Source organism: Mytilus trossulus, chromosome 2 (genome assembly GCF_036588685.1).
Source record: "Mytilus trossulus isolate FHL-02 chromosome 2, PNRI_Mtr1.1.1.hap1, whole genome shotgun sequence".
Taxonomy (NCBI): domain Eukaryota; kingdom Metazoa; phylum Mollusca; class Bivalvia; order Mytilida; family Mytilidae; genus Mytilus; species Mytilus trossulus.
The window spans coordinates 87,783,549-87,800,676 of record NC_086374.1 but is presented as its reverse complement, the minus strand read 5'-3'; positions in this window follow the sequence as shown (position 1 = coordinate 87,800,676).

Genomic DNA, 17,128 nt, shown 5'->3' with positions numbered 1-17,128 from the left:
AGAAAATGCCTTTACAAGTCAGGGATTTAACATGTGTTATCCATTCGATTGATGTACTTGAGCTTTTGATTTGGCCATTTGTTTATGAGTTTCCGTTTTAAAATTTCCTCGAAGTTCGATTTTGTTATTTACCTTTTTAGTCGATGTGTTTCTTCGGTTTTAGTTTGTAACTCGGATTTGTTCTTTCTCAAAATCGATTTATGTCTTTTGAACTTTGGTATACTACTGTTGCCTTTATTTTTGGTTCACTTGTGACGTTATGTTTATATAAAAAAAGACAAGTGCGGTTCGTCGATTATCACTTAAAATCAAAGGTGTGACTGATGGACGAATGACCGGTCACGTACATTGCAATATAATCATTAATATCTTGTAAGACATACAAGTTCTTGTTGTTATGATTCTTTCTTTTAATAGATATAGGAAGATGTGGTGTGAGTGCCAATGAGACAACTCTCCATCCAAATAACTATTTAAAAATTAAACCATTATAGGTTAAAGTACGGCCTTCAACACGGAGCCTTGGCTCACACCGAACAACAAGCTATATAGGGCCCCAAAATTACTAGTGTAAAACCATTCAAACGGGAAAACCAACGGTCTAATCTATATAAACAAAACGAGAAACGAGAAACACGTATATATTACATAAACTACTGTACATCAGATTCCTGACTTAGGACAGGTGCAAACATTTGCAGCGGGATTAAACGTTTTAATGGATCCAAACCTTCTCCCTTTTTCTGAAACAATAGCATAACATCACCACATAGAAAAACATACGATAAAATATCAATTGGCAGACTTAACTCAATCAAAAAACGTATGATTACACAATGAACGAATAAATTTGATCTGCGATATCTGAATACAAATGCACAGTTAATTAAATATTAGAGACAAACATTCATGACCAAAAAGCCAACAAACAAATTCAAACACACTGAGAAATATTTAACCAATCAATGTTAACTTTAGAAAAAAAACGTTTTTTTATAATCTTGAAGTTTATACAAATGTAGTAAGAATAAGTGAAAAATTGAAGATATTACAAATAATCAAAGCTGGTGTACAGACAAGATCCATATAAATAAAAAATAACAAAAAAGCATTATAAACAGTATCAACAGGTCGAATTAACAAGAAAATACGATTTGAGAGTACTCGCAGTTACTGACAGCTAGTTAAAAGCCAAAACCAATTAATAGTAAAAAATCATGCATCAGAGACTAAAATCGACTAAAACACATCACAGGGATTTAGTATTTTAACGTCATTAATAGTCAAAGAAGACATGACTTGTGCAATGCCAAAAATAAATGTATCGACAGGTAGTAGTAGTAAAGTGAAGAGCGACTTCTATAGAAATAAAAGTTAACGTGGCTGTGCGTACACATGTTCTTGTTGTTATGATTCTATCTTTTAAGCGTACACTTCTTATATTCACAAAAAGATGTTGATCAAAACAATAATCATTGGCACAAAAAAAAAAGTTTTTCCGTTTGTTTTTAGGACAGAGAGGGGGAGGGTAATATAACATTATAATTTTTTTAAATTAATTTTCAAGACAATTTTCAAATGATATAAGATTTAGGAGCAGTTCAGTTTTAAATGATCCCATTTATTAAAATCAAACGTCGGTAGAAAAAATCTTATAGTATGCCGTTTAAAACCCCCCACAGTAGATCTAATAAGTTATCAAAGGTACCAGAATTATAATTTAATACACCAGACGAACGTTTTGTCTACATAAGACTCATCCGTCACGCTTAGAATAAACTATTTAGAAAGACAAAGTACAAAGTTGAAGAGCATTTATGACCCAAAGTTCCAAAACAGTTGTGAAAAATACTGTTTAGGTGATCTATTCCTGGGATAAGAACACCCTTAGAATATCAAATAACTCATACTTTTACAAACAGTAAATTTATAAACAAAAATGACCATCAAATTGATATTCATGTCAACACCGAATGACATTTAATGTATATAATATCAAACAATGTATGCATGTACAAGAATGTTCACTATTGATGTACTTTTATACGTGTAGTCATGTCCTCAGTGATACCCAAATTAATTCAATACAAATATTGTATAACACTGTATGCTTCTAAAATAAATTCCAATACAAGAGGACAATTATACCATTCTATTCTCCCTGTAACGAAATGATTTAGCTATCAAATTGTCTTCAAGAAACCTGTCAAAATACAGAGAAAAAACTTCCTGCATTTAGCACAGTGTTCTAAATATGGCATGCTGATTAAAGTTGGAAATCTTAAGAAATGATTCTGTGAAAATATTACAATCGGCAATATGTACCAAAATAGAGCTCAATTTCCCAGTTTAGATGTGTTTTTATTTTTTTGTTTGAACAAAACAAAATCATATGCATCCTCCCGTTTGTGTAAGAGAGAAAGTTAGGCATGTCGAAAATGTTAGATGTAATTAAAATAGCCATGATACCAAAAACGTTGTATTTATAGGAATTGCTGAAATACAAGTTTTATACGGCTCAAAGCAGTCTTGATCACTCATCAATACAACGGAAAAATATGTTGATATATCACTAAAAGAGGGACGATTGATACCAAAGGGAGAGTCAAACTGATTGATAGAAAATAAACTAACAACGCAATGGCTAAAAAGAAAAAGATAGACAGAAAAATAATAGTACAGAAGACACATCATAGAAAACTAAAGCAACACGAACCCCACCAAAAACTCAGGTGCTCCGGAAGGGTAAGCAGATCCTGTTCCACATGTGGCACCCGTCGTGGTGCTTATGTTATTACAAATCCACTAAGATTTCTGTATCATTTTGAATTAAAATGAAAGTATCCGTTGTGTGAGGATGTATAGGGTCGTTAACTCGTTTTTGGAAGGAAACAATTCATTTAACAATTACCCTGAATTCGACAATATTTTGAAGTTTTGAGAATTTTCTTCAATATCTTTTATTTTTTTATGACGGATTTCTTGGTGGCAGTTTGGTACTTAAAGACCATTTATGTATATTTCACTAAAATTTTGTCTGACAGTTGTACGATATTTACAGGTTTCTAAATCATTCTTCATAAATTTCCATTACTTTGCCCTAAAGTATAATTTTTGAGACTTCGCTTCGACCAATATATGCAGCTGCAGAGTAATACTACAAAAACGAAGTAATCAATATATTTTTTTATATTTAGCAGCTGAAACAAGTTGCAGATAAACAGGATCAAAGCTTAAATACTATAGATGCATTAAATGTTACTTATTGTATTTGTACATGGCCAAGTTTAATTCAAATTTGTTTATATTCTTACATACTATTTTAACTGTCAAATATCGGAATTATTATTAAAATCAGTATTGAAGTATATTCAAACAATTTTAACATAAATATTGAAATGGTTTTGGTATAAGGAACCCAAAGCATGAAGTTAATTGCGTACTAATTACAAGTCATTACTAAAATTAAGTCTCCATTCAGTTTGAATAACGGTTGCATATTTTCTAATAATTTTCATGGTCATTCAAGAATAACCGACCCTTAGAACGTAGGTATAGAGAAGATGAACTTTATTTCAGTATAACAGATATTAGAAAACATACTGATAGATAAAAGTTGCTAACAAGAGGAATGCACAACAGCCGTTATCTGAAAAGTAATATATAAACAAAGTGAACTCCGAGGAAAAGTCAAAATGAAAGGTCCCTAATTAAATTATAAAATCAAAAGCTCAAATAAATCAAACGAATGGACAACAACTATCATATTCCTGATTTCAAGTAGAAAATGGGGGAGTAAACCTGTTTTTATAGCTAGCTTAACATGTATGACAGTCGTATTCATTTCATAACAGGTGCTTTTTTAAAAGAAAAAGTTAATGACTTCAATTATTACTTTGTTTTGACAGCTATTCGTGTAACCAATCACCTGTATTCTTTGAGAATGTAAAGGGAAAAAACTTCGGCTCAATTGCCGACAATGCAAATTCTAGAAAATGTTGCATAAGATAAAATATAAAACAATAATCATTTTTGACTGAAATGTTTGTTGGATGTTTTAATGTCGTCCCTTGACTTTTCAAGATGAACATATAGTTTTCAACATTAATTAGCGACTCCATATGAAGTTTATCACAATATTGATCAAAATCTGAAACAATTATTCCCTTTAATCATGAATTTGTGTTTTCATTATGATACGCAAGATAAACATAATACATGTTAAAACAATCTAGGTAAAATATAAACCCATTATTTCGTTATTATCATAAAATATACGAGTACGATAGTTAGTTTATATGGATCAGAGTTTTAATCATAAAAGCAACTACTGTTAATCACAAATAGTGGGCTGTCTTAAATCTCAACATGTCATGTTCATTTCATAAGATGACTGCGCCTATTAAACGTTTTTGAATCATTGTAATAACGAAAAAAACAGTATATTTTGATTTATTCACATTCTGTCAAGATTCCGGTCTATTTGTAGCTTTTAACATATATAGTGTAGACACTTGTTTTTATTTAAGACCATATTTTGACTTACGCATATTTGTATGGTTTCATTTAATTGTCTGGTTAGTGTTTTATTGACGTTTAACTAACAAAAACGTCCTTCTTTCATACCAATTTATAGAGTATAGGATTATTATTACTGTTCTTCATTTTAACAATACTAATATTAAAAGAAAGGGGGGTTTTAATATATTTAAAAATAAATGTAGAAAATATAAAACGACTATTCGATTCATTGTTTTTTTGTGTGTGTAGCAAAACATGTAATGATATACGCAAACATTGCTCTGAGCATGAGCATGCAATATTACGTCCATACATTGCTATGGGATTAGAACACGTATAAAAACATCTACACATTGCTATGAAGTAAAACATGAACAGAAAGTTCATACATCGCTATTGAGTTATAACATGAATGAAACGCCCATACATTGCAATGGGATTATAACACGTAAGGAAACGTCTACACATTGCTATGAAGTAAAAACACGAACGGAAAGTTCATACATCGCTATTCAGTTAAAGCATGGATGAAACGCCCATAAATTACTATGGAACTATAACATGTAAAGAAACGTCTAAACATTGCTATGCAATTAAAACATGAATGGAATGTTCATACGTCGCTGTTGGGTCAAACATGATGAAACGTCAACGCATTGGTATGGGGTAAAAACATGAATAAAGGAACATACATTGCGATAAAGTTAAGACATAAATTAAACGTTTATCCATTACTATGTTGACTACGCTGCATTGAAGACCCATTGTTAGCAATGAGTTTTTTCTTCTGTTTGGTCGGGTTGTTTGACACATTCTCGTTTCCATTCTAAATTCTAGTGATACGTCCATACATTGCTATGGTTAATACAGGTAATGATACCTGAAATGACACATTCACATTACAATGTATCAAATATGGAATGCGACTGTTATGCAATGCATTCAAAAACTAATACGAAATGACAGTTTTATATATTTCTCGAACACAAAATGATACTTTAATGCACTTCGTTGAGAAGCAAATATGAAATTACTTAGTATACATGAGTTCCAATGCATTGCAGACATGAAATTATGCTTTTATAAAATGAGCTGAGAAGCAAACATGAATAAACACATCATAGATACCAGGAATTATTTTTGTTAACATCAGAACCGCGTTTTTTCTAGAAAAAACTTCATTAGTGACGCTTGAAAGAAAAGTTAAAAATGGCCAAACCAAGTACAAAGTTGGAGAGCATTGAGGACCCAAAATTCCATGAAAATTTAATACATTGCTAAGGTTATCGAACTATGAATGATTAAATTGATACATGACAATGGATAGCAAACATCGAGGTAAAGTTGTTGGCTTTATTTTCATGTTATTTCAGGGGACAGAATTTAGAACCAAGAGGTAATAAACTTCCTAAATAAGAGGAAAAGTACCGATCTATTTCAATGATAGATTTGAACACGTGTCGTCCGGTCATTAAATATGCTCTTTCATCTTATTGTAAAAATTGGTGTTAAAGGAGAAATATGACAAACATTCAGTAAATCTTAATTTAAAAAAAACCAGGTCTTCTTTCAAAATGTAATGTACAACTGTATAAACGACTTTCTGTATTTATCAAAAACATTGCCAATATGTTGGAAAATGTTGTAAAACATATTTGTATATTTGTATATTATTATTATATCTTTATCCTATATCTATATTATCGTGTTTACTTTGTCTTGTTTATAAAATGCTTTTGTTAATGACCTCTTGTTACACATGTATCTGTGTCTGAGTATTCAAATAAAATCTTGCGGAGAAAAAAAACTGAATATTCGCATACCATATTTGACTAATAATTCAGTAGTGAATTAAAGGGTAAGTAGAATGCCCATATCAAGGATAAGAAATTTAATTCAAGATATGACAAAGCTTTTGTTATTTGTAACGGCCGTCAAAACAACCACCATTGTGGCTTTAGCATTCGAAGACACTACACGGAAGTTCGTAAGAATGAAAGTTTATTATTGAACAGCAGAATAATACCGTTGCCTTTATTTTCTACATTCAACGTCATGTCCCCACGAATACGCGAAGAGACATATATGACAAAAAGGGAACTAAAAAATAGCCAAATTCATCAAAGGGTCTTTATCAAAAATGCTAATCTAAAAAAACTTTATCAATGTTCCTGCTCCATAACAAGCAAAGCAGATAGTTTGATGTTTATTAGTACAATACAAAAAAACCTGTTAAGCAATTACAATTACTATGACACGACATATATTCAGGGAAAATAGCTATACATCTCTTGGGAGAAAATGTGCGCATAACTCGTTGAATTCTCCAATAAACAATTGGTTAACATTAATCATTTCGTAGCCATGTTTTTCTTTTTCAATGCAGAAACACTAATTTATCTTTTTTAAACCCTGTCTCGACGTTTAGCGGGAAATGCCTGCCGACGTACAGTTAATCTTGTTTGCCAAATAAGGCGATAGTAAAAAGTAAAATCACAACAATACTGAACTAAGAAGAAAATCAGTTTGGGAAATCCATAATCACATGGCAAAACCAAATAACAAAACACATCAAAAACGAATGGACAAGAACTGTCATACTCCTAACCCGGCACAGGCACAATCTTTCTTTGTCGACCATCAGGGATTGAGAGCTCAATAATATTAAATACTTGAAAAGATTCCCCATTTTCCTCAGGCAGTTGAAAAAATATACCTGCAAAACAATGAACTAATTCCTCAATTCTGTTAGAATATAAAGGGATTTTAAATGGTCTATTGTTTGTACTCTAGAAAGAGAGACATTAGACATTCATTCGCGCATGTTGCTTTGGACATAAGGGAGAAGGAATAAGGAAGTCATCATGATAATTTACAGAATTCATGAAAGTATTAAATGTAATTTTATTTTCTGTTAACAAGAATCTTAATTTTAGTTCGTACATCTTAAGAAATGACACATAATCATCACTATAACCATAGATAATTTGATATTCAGATATAATCCAATAAAACTGTATTTCTATAAACTTCTACTGTCGCAAAATTTAAAAGCTGATTGAATTAGTTCTTCAGGCAGTTAATTGTTACCATGGAAATTTAAAAGAAATTTCTTTATATCGTCAAATTGTGTTTCAGTTTCAATGGAGCAAAAAAATGAAATTTAACTTCATTTATATTTATGTCGATTGCAAATGTCACACTAGTCAAGGGTTTTCTTTCAAACTTTATTGCCCTTAATTTTAGTAACAAGATGTGTTTGTTATTTGAACATATTTCGATATCTAGTTTATAAAAAATGATTCCGATTCCGATTAATGAAAATGTTATTGAATCATCATACGTTAAGTTCTGTAAACATATGAGATAAACTGATACAAAAATGTAGAACTTTCTCATTAAAATGATATTTATAATAATTGTTATTTACTTCCTTGTTAAAAAGCATTGAACTGATTGGTTTTTGTATGTTCTTTTTCTTATAATGAGCAACCACAGAAGTGATAAAAATGTCCACTTATCCTGGAAAGCACGCACAAATCGGCTAACTGGAACATAAATATGCGCAGTCGAATTAAAATACTGGAAGAATAAAGGCAATAGTGGTATACCGCTTTTCAAGTTTATAAAACGATTGAGAAAAAAAACAAATCCGGGTTACAAACTAAAATTGTGGGAAAAACATAAAATATAAGAGAACTACGACAGAACAGAAATACAACAGTAAAAACGAACACACACAGAAATGAACTATAATTACATAACAATGGCCATTTTCCTCACTTGGTACTAACTCGAATAATTCAACCCCTGTCCGTGTCCGATTTTCTCCCACACATACGTATTCAGATCACTATCACGACTGGTTTGATCGATACACTATATCGTTGTTTCAACTGACTAGCGACCAGTTTTTCGCGTTTTCAGATAAAAGATAGAGGATGGTGAATTTATCGCTCCTCATGGTGATCATGTTATTCTACCACTACCACTGGGTCCAAGCCTCTGCTGGTGGACTGTTAGTCCCCGAGGGTATCACCAACCCAGTAGTCAGTACTTCATGAAAGTAAGATTTTTTTGTGTTATTAAAATTTGCTGTTACAAAATGTTAGAAATTATTATAAATTAAGGAGTGTATCTCCCTTATTCAAAGCTCTGATTCATTTCTCGGATTTTGCTATACTTTTTGGATCTTTTGGATTATAGCTCTTGATCTTTTATATAAGCTTTTGATTTCAAATATTTTGGCCACGAGTATCACTGAAGAGACATGTATTGTCGAAGTGCGCATCTGGTGCAGGAAAATTGGTACCGTTAATGTTATCATTTCCTAATATTTTGTTTGTTAACTTAACTTGTCTATTTTAATCGATCTAGACTTTTTAACGGTGGTAAATTCCTGTCACCTTGATATAAGTGATATAAGTTGCAATCAAGAATTTTCCAGCTAATTTCCGATAAAGAGGTTATTCTCGAAAAAAAAAATCCTTTTTCATCTGGGATACAGCAGATGCAGTAATAGACTAATAATGGTAGTTTCTAGACTAATAATGGTAGTTTGATTACGTATCTGGAACACTCGAATAAGCCATTCGTTGGCTGCTATATATAGTGATGCATTTCCAGTCACATCTGAACATGTGAAAATGAAATGATCCAGTTTGATTTTATATACTTCATTAATATTCGTTGGATAATAATGTTCGTGGATTTCGTGGGTACAGGAGAACCACGAATTCAAATGTTCAACAAATTACAAATCTTCTAAAGAAATGAGTGTAGGCTTTGGCAAAACCAAGAAATTAAATATCCACGAATATGTATGTTTTCTTCAAACCACGAAAATTGGTACCAACGAAAATAAATGAATCCACAGTATGCCAAAGACGTTAATTTGTTCTTTTCGACCGTTGAGTAGTTGGTCGACTTCAATTTGATATCCCGCATGAAGACGCACGATTACATTGTACGTGTAGCCGGATGTAATACTAGCATAGCACAATTTCACAGTAGCAATTACAATCAAGATTTATGCACGATAGTTTACCCCGGAAGAAATGAATATTTTTTTCTGCAAGGTAGCTGCAAACTTTTATTTTCTAGTTTTGAAAACATACTTATAGTGTTGCCAAATTGTTCGTACCGACGTTTTGTTATGTTGAATACATCTTCAATAACTGATTCTTTATTTATTTCATTAATTATTCCTTATTTATTTTATAACTTATTCCTTGTCCATTTATCTTCTATTATTCATTTATCTTTGTCAACTTTATTTAAAAAATGAATTCTACTTACGCTTTAGTTAGTATTAAAGTGAATTTATGTATCGAATTGATTGTTGATGACAAAAAAAATTACAGAAATGAATCATAAAACGTCGCCTCGAAAGATCTTCATTGATCGAAAACATTTTTTTTATTTAAACCAAGGGAATCATGTCATAATCACAAGATTGAAAAAGACAAACATCGCCATGACAAAAAGACGAAAATAAAAGTCCACAAAACCTATATCGTTTTCAATTGTTGTTAGGACTCGGGGCTAGTTCATCGACATAGTTTTTAAAAGACCGACAATAATCCGTTCCTAAAGGGACGAAATTGAAATGCAACACAAAAACCCGTTCATAAAGAGACCGAAATTGATATGCAACACAATTATCCGTTCATAAAGAGACCGAGATTGAAATACAACACAATAATCCGTTCCTAAATGGACTAAAATTGATATGCGACACAATAATCCTTTCCTAAAGGTACCAAGATTTAAATATAACACAATAATTCGTTTCTAAAAGGACCAAAATTGAAATGCAACACAACAATCTGTTCTTTAAAGGACCAAATTTTAAACACAACACAATAATTCGTTCCTAAAGGGACCAAAATTGAAATGCAACACACTGATTCGTTTCTAAAGGAACCAAAATTGAAATGCAACACAATAATCCGTTCCTAAAGGTTCCAAAATTGAAATGCAACACAATAATCCATTAAAAGGGACCAAAATTAAAATACAACACAATTATTTTTTCCTAAAGAAACTAAAACTGAAATGCAACACAATGATCCTTTTCTAAGCCACAAAGATTAAGAATTTAAAAATCATCCAATTCAGTGTAAATGGTGGCAATGATCTAAAAAAAAATTGTGCCGGATTTGAAACTGATCATGTTCAATGTACTGAGTGTCAAATGATCAAGTTTTATGTTTCTAAAATAAAACAAATAAATAAAATTGCATAGTTGTGAAATCACAATTCCAACTCGATAGCTGAACAATAGCTTAAATTATATGTTTATGTACAACTATGCTACTCTTATACTTGCATTTCAATTTTGATAAGTGGACATGGAGAGAAATGATAGCATGGGGCAAACATAACTTACAATGATTTTATCCACCATTTTCTATATAATAAATTGTCCGAACCAAGTCAGGAATATGACATGTGTTATCCTTTTGTTTGATGTGTTTGAGAATTTGATAAGGGAATTTCCGTTTTCAATTTTTGTTGGAGTTCAGTAATTTTTTTTAATATACCTTGTACAAGTCCAATTAAAACAGACAACACCATGACCAAATATATAAATAAAGGCAACAGTAGTATACCGCTGTTAAAAACTCATAAATCGATAGAAAAAAATACGAATAACAAACTAAAACTAAGGTAAACTCATTTAGGGACGACATCAAAAGATCAATGAAGGATAAAAAAAGCTTAATTCAAATAGTTTTGGGGTGGGGGGTTAAATTTGCTGCAAGTTTTTTTTTTTTTTTTATCCTACATCGATTTTACATACATTCATATGGGTCAACCAATTTTTCCCAAATTGAGTTAAGAGGGGGGTACCGGGGGAGGGGGGGCAGTAAAAAAACTATCTGAATTAAGTTTTTTTATCCTACACCGAACTTTTGATGTCGTCCCTAAATATAGGAGTAAAAGGAGAACAACGACACAACATTAAAATGCTATACACACAGAAACGAACTATAAAAGTATTAGGCAAAATGCGATGAGAATAACAAATATAACATCAAAACTAAATACATGAATTTGGGATAAAATAAAATACCGTGACATGTCTTATAATAATTTGAATTCACACTCGAATATAAGAGGAAACAAACGGCACAAAAGAAACACAACTTTAAAATGTAACACACACAAAAACGAACTATCAGGAATCTGATGTACAGTAGCTGTCGTTTGTTTATGTAATATATACGTGTTTCTCGTTTCTCGTTTTGTTTATATAGATTAGACCGTTGGTTTTCCCGTTTGAATGGTTTTACACTAGTAATTTTGGGGCCCTTTATCGCTTGTTGTTCAATGTGAGCCAAGGCTCCGTGTTGAAGGCCGTACTTTAACCTATAATGGTTTACTTTTTAAATTGTTATTTGGATGGAGAGTTGTCTCATTGGCACTCACACCACATCTTCATATATCTATATAATATTACAATGGCCATATTCCTGACTAGGTACAGGACATTTTTAAAGAACGACGAAAAAAACAAACAACAGAACCTAAACATGAAACAAAAAAATAAATGAAGAAACCCGAAACCCGTTTAAATCTAGGGATGAGCCCATTTGCTATGGTAGTGGTAAGCAGTTCTTGTTCTACTAGTGGCACCCGTCGTGTTGGTCATGCAAGTACAATCCACTAACAAGTCGCGCTCGGTACTGCCACAATATAGAAAACACTTGGTTGATATACAAAACTTGTTATATAGATGATACAATTTACCGTATAGCGGGTAATTTTCGCGGGGTGTAAATTTTCGTTTATTTTCGAGGATAGAACAAAATCGCCAAAATAAAATCTGCCAATTTTAAAGAGCACATACAAAGGTAAAGATGAAAGTTTTGAATCCGCCAAAATAATAACCGCCAAAATATTTCGTTTACCTTATTCAAAGAAAATCACGAAATTTACGGTATCACATTTAACAAAGTCCCATCATGTGATTACTAGTTTCATGATTTTTCATTCATGCCTTACATTTTCTTATTTTCATATTGTCTATCGAAAACTATTTTCATATATATATACACGATTTGTAATCACCAAGTAATCTTATGAATGTAATCTTATGAATGTAATCTTAAAGTAATCTTAAAGTAATCTGAAAGTAATCATCAGTACACATGTTTTAGCAATGTAATCGATTACATTACGCTTGCTTGTAATAAGAAATTGCATGATTACTGATTACACAAAATTACACTGTAAAAATGTATTCGATTACAGCTGATTACGATTACTGATTACGATTACCCCATGCCTGGCCATAATAAAGAAACAGAGGACATAATCGTGGTTACGAACAATTGAGCATATCCAAGGTCATCTGTGACTCAGATATTCCATAACAACCATTTATAGAATGGTGGCGTGAGTTAATCTTTCAAAAGCGGCCGTAAAAACCACCTACAACCCCTCTGCAGTTTTCAATTAATTCTTAAAGTTGTTTATCATGTCAAGGATTTGTACTTTTCTTTAAACTCAAGATATAGCAATAATGCTGTTACTTCCCTCATTAAGTGTCACAGACATCGATAAAGTCGCCCACATGAAATAATGTCTCCGATTGTCTTTATTGATTTTCTAAGAAACCCACAAACTATATGACTAAAATACCTTTACATTCACAACTATTATATTTCTCCAATATGACAATTTCAAGATAATTTGCAGGGTCTAAATGCCATGGATTCTTTTACTATTATTCATGCTGTATATCTGGTTCCCCAAAGCAGATTTGTTTGACACGTTTAATGTGTATACAATTACATATCTATTCAATTATACACCGAAATTTAGTTGCAAAATTAAACTAAAAATATCTTACGAATGCTGAATAATGGACACATATGTTCGATTATTTATTGCAATATGCTGTGTATTGTTTTTTTTTTTTTTTTTTGCTAAACCTATCCTGTCGCAATGTTCGATTTGTGTTTATAAACACTCCGTCTTTAGAAACAGTAAACGGATAATTCAAAAAACTACAATACAGTTATTTAATTTATAATACAACTCAAAGAAATCACACATTTTAAACTCGTTTACATGACATTCATGCTGTCGTGCTCAACGTCAGACGATCAATCATAACATTGATGCTCTGAAAGTTGTGGTTTTAAAAAAACTATTGCGTCAAAATTACATTTGTCAACATTTTTGCTGTTATTATCTTTGACATTTATATACCCTTGACAGTGTCAATAAGTAATTACTTTCAATTACAAAGTCTGTATCTGTATTTATTGAATTTGTCTTTTTCAATTACAGTTCCCTGACCAGCTTTCATTTTAGGTAAGAAAATCTTTCACCATAAGTAAAGTAATTCAGTCTATCAGCTAGCTTAGATTCCTAATTGTATATAATTAGAAGACTTGCTCAATAAACGCAAGACGTTCGCAAAGTGTGTTGAAAATACTAATTACATGTTTGAAAGTAGATAGACAATTAATTGATGTATATCTTTAAATTTCCTGAGAGAAAGCGAAATTAATATCCATGCATACGTAGTTATATTCCCCTCTGAATTGGACATATTTTTGCAAAGTTCTCTCCCCTTGTGAAGTATGTTAAAATAGTTCTCTGTCCATGAATAATCCTACAGTCTTGATTCCCCACCCGGTTACTACCAAGTTTTAAATTGAGACTGAAGAATGGTGTTTTTTTTAAACTTCATTATTTAGAAATAAAAGCTGCCTTATCTTAATGTTTGAAAATGTTAATATATGTGATAATGCCTACTATTTTTTTTGTAATGGATATAAAATTAAATATACATTCGAGTTCAAACAAATATTTTAAAGCATATAGTGGAGAGAGCGGGAGTGGATCGTAACCCTTGGCTAGCGAAGATGGCTTCGTGGTTATATGCTGAATCTGTTATTCTGTGAGTAATAAAGAGGATACAAATTTGATCGAGAATTTATAATTTTGCATATAAAGCTGACAGCGTGGAAAGTTATCGTGGATATTTACTCATGATCGTCGTCAAAAAGAAAATTCTATTACAACAATTTATAAACGTCGTAAGCAGGATTTGTCACGAAAAACGGGTTTCTAATATCGGAAATATTTATCAAGTCAATACAATATGACAAAATCAGATTGCACCATAAACTAACACTATATTCAAGATGACCGTCGTATACATATACCGGTATATGTTATGATTTTATGTTCATTGGATTTTGTTCTTGACTATGTATATAACAAAAACTCATCATAACTACCAGGATTAATGTTTTGTACATCAGATGCGCGATTCATTTACAAAAGACTCATAAGTTACGCTCGATGCAAAAGAGTTGTCATGCCAAATAACGTACGAAGTACTATAGTTCCTCCCTTCTATCCGCCAAAAGTCTCCTTCAAAACAATGCACAATTTTCTGTTCTATCCACCCTTATCAATGCTAGAGTTAGACAGGGCCTTGTCCAAACAGAACTATGTAACGACGTGTAGTGGGTGACAGCGGAGCCATCTCGATCAAAATGGGTTCATCCAATGTTCAGGCGCGCACGTACGGGCTTTAGTCGGAAGCAATCATCATTGATCACTATAATAAGCTTCATCGTAATAAATCTGTTATACCTTATATCCTGTAATTGGATTTTAAAGAAATTGTGTGCACTTTAATGAATAAATGATGAGCCTGTAGTTATACAATATTGTCACGGATATTTTATATCTCTGAAACTGTTACAGAATATAGATATTATATGTCAATTCCAGTTCCAGTTGCAACAATACGTACTATAAAGACAAAATGCACGCCTTCGACATGGAAGTACATTGAGTCAATATAGTAATTATATTTTTTTTGCTCAAAATTCAAATAATGTGATCTAGTTAAGTTTTCATTTGTAAAACCAGTTTCATTGTACAGTCGCTGTCGTAGACGACCTCATAACTCCATTTGTTCTTTTGAATTAATGAAACATAGAATAAAATGCAATATGCTTTTAAAAATGTCGCACCCACGTGATCTATATGGAAATACTTATTGTTAGAATCTCGTATATTTGAACTGCTCCTTTTCTTATCACTTACAATTAAATCCATTCATAAACTACATTATTCCAATATCTACATGACACAGTTTAGCTTCTGATCTATCATAGCTGAAGGAAAAATATCTCAAGTAACATCAAATTAATAGATAAATAAATAAACGAATTAATAAATTAATAAATATGAATGAAATATACTTTACCCCTCAATCTGAAATTAAACATCTCTTGAACACGTCTTGGTATAATGCTCTTGTGAATTGTGGCTTAACAAAGGCAACAGATAGCTTGACGCTGTATAATCAATAAATAAAACTATTTGAAAACAGAACTCTACACCAATATTCCCTTAGCACAGAACTGTCAACTTCCCTGACGAAGCTTTATGATCTATTTATAAGCTAGTGGTACTTATCTTTTTTTCAAAGCCAATTGCCATTTTCAGTATACAATGTAAAAATGTAATTGTCTACCCTGACGTGTCGCGCCAAGTTATGCAATATTTTCAATATAAAATACTTCATCAATAATATGATAAATGAAAACATGAGCAAACATAGAATTTCTTCACTTAAAACTTGTCGATCCTAATCAGAATTAATGTGCCACATCATATTTTCTTTTTCTTTACACTTAATGCACATTTCAATTAAATTTACACCTTTAATGCTTAAATTATGAGAAAATAAATACTATCTGAAGTAATTATTTCAGTTATAAAACATGAGAAGAAATGAATGGTATTCTTATTAAGCAATATTTTCTTTCAAACAAAACTTTTACTGTCTTAAAAACCACAAAAACAAATGCAATACATTAGTCCTAAACGTCTGTCTACCTCGCCGAACATATATCCCTGGTATACTTATGTCCAGACAAATGGACTTTGACACCACTGACCATTCTTTTTTAGAAGTGATAATATCTTGTGTCATATTTATATTTACAAGTTTTACTAATAATGATATACTTTTAATAAAACGTGTATTTTAATATATTTTTTAGTTTAAAGAATTTGAATCATAATTACGGGAGAGATTACATGACGTATATAGTATATATATATTTGGTTCTATGCTTATAGAGGTGGAATTGAGATCACAAATGATAGACGGAATCCTATGACATATTTTTAACACTAAGTATGCATGCGGTAGTTGATGATGGAATAGAGGGGCGTGACTATGGTACACGTAGTTAGAAGATAATGAACATTGTAAAATACAAATTTTAAAGCAAGAAGATAGATCAGGAATAACAATGAAAATTTAAAAGAAAATCGGATAGTAAGATGATTATTCGACAGGAACAGTAAAATAGAAAAAGAAGTTCGTATTGTAAGAAGATGATTCGAGAGGTGCAATAAAAAAAAGTAGAGATTTATCTAACTTTGACGGAACCTTTTAAAATTAGCCGTTTTGAAGCTTTTCAACTTCGTAGTTTAATTAGTCCTTCAAACTGTTTGATTCCAGTGTAATTCAACAGTCTTGTGCAGAATAAACGCGCGATTACCGTATAAAATTAGAACCCTGGTATCTTTGACCAGTTAAAACCACTGGGTCAAT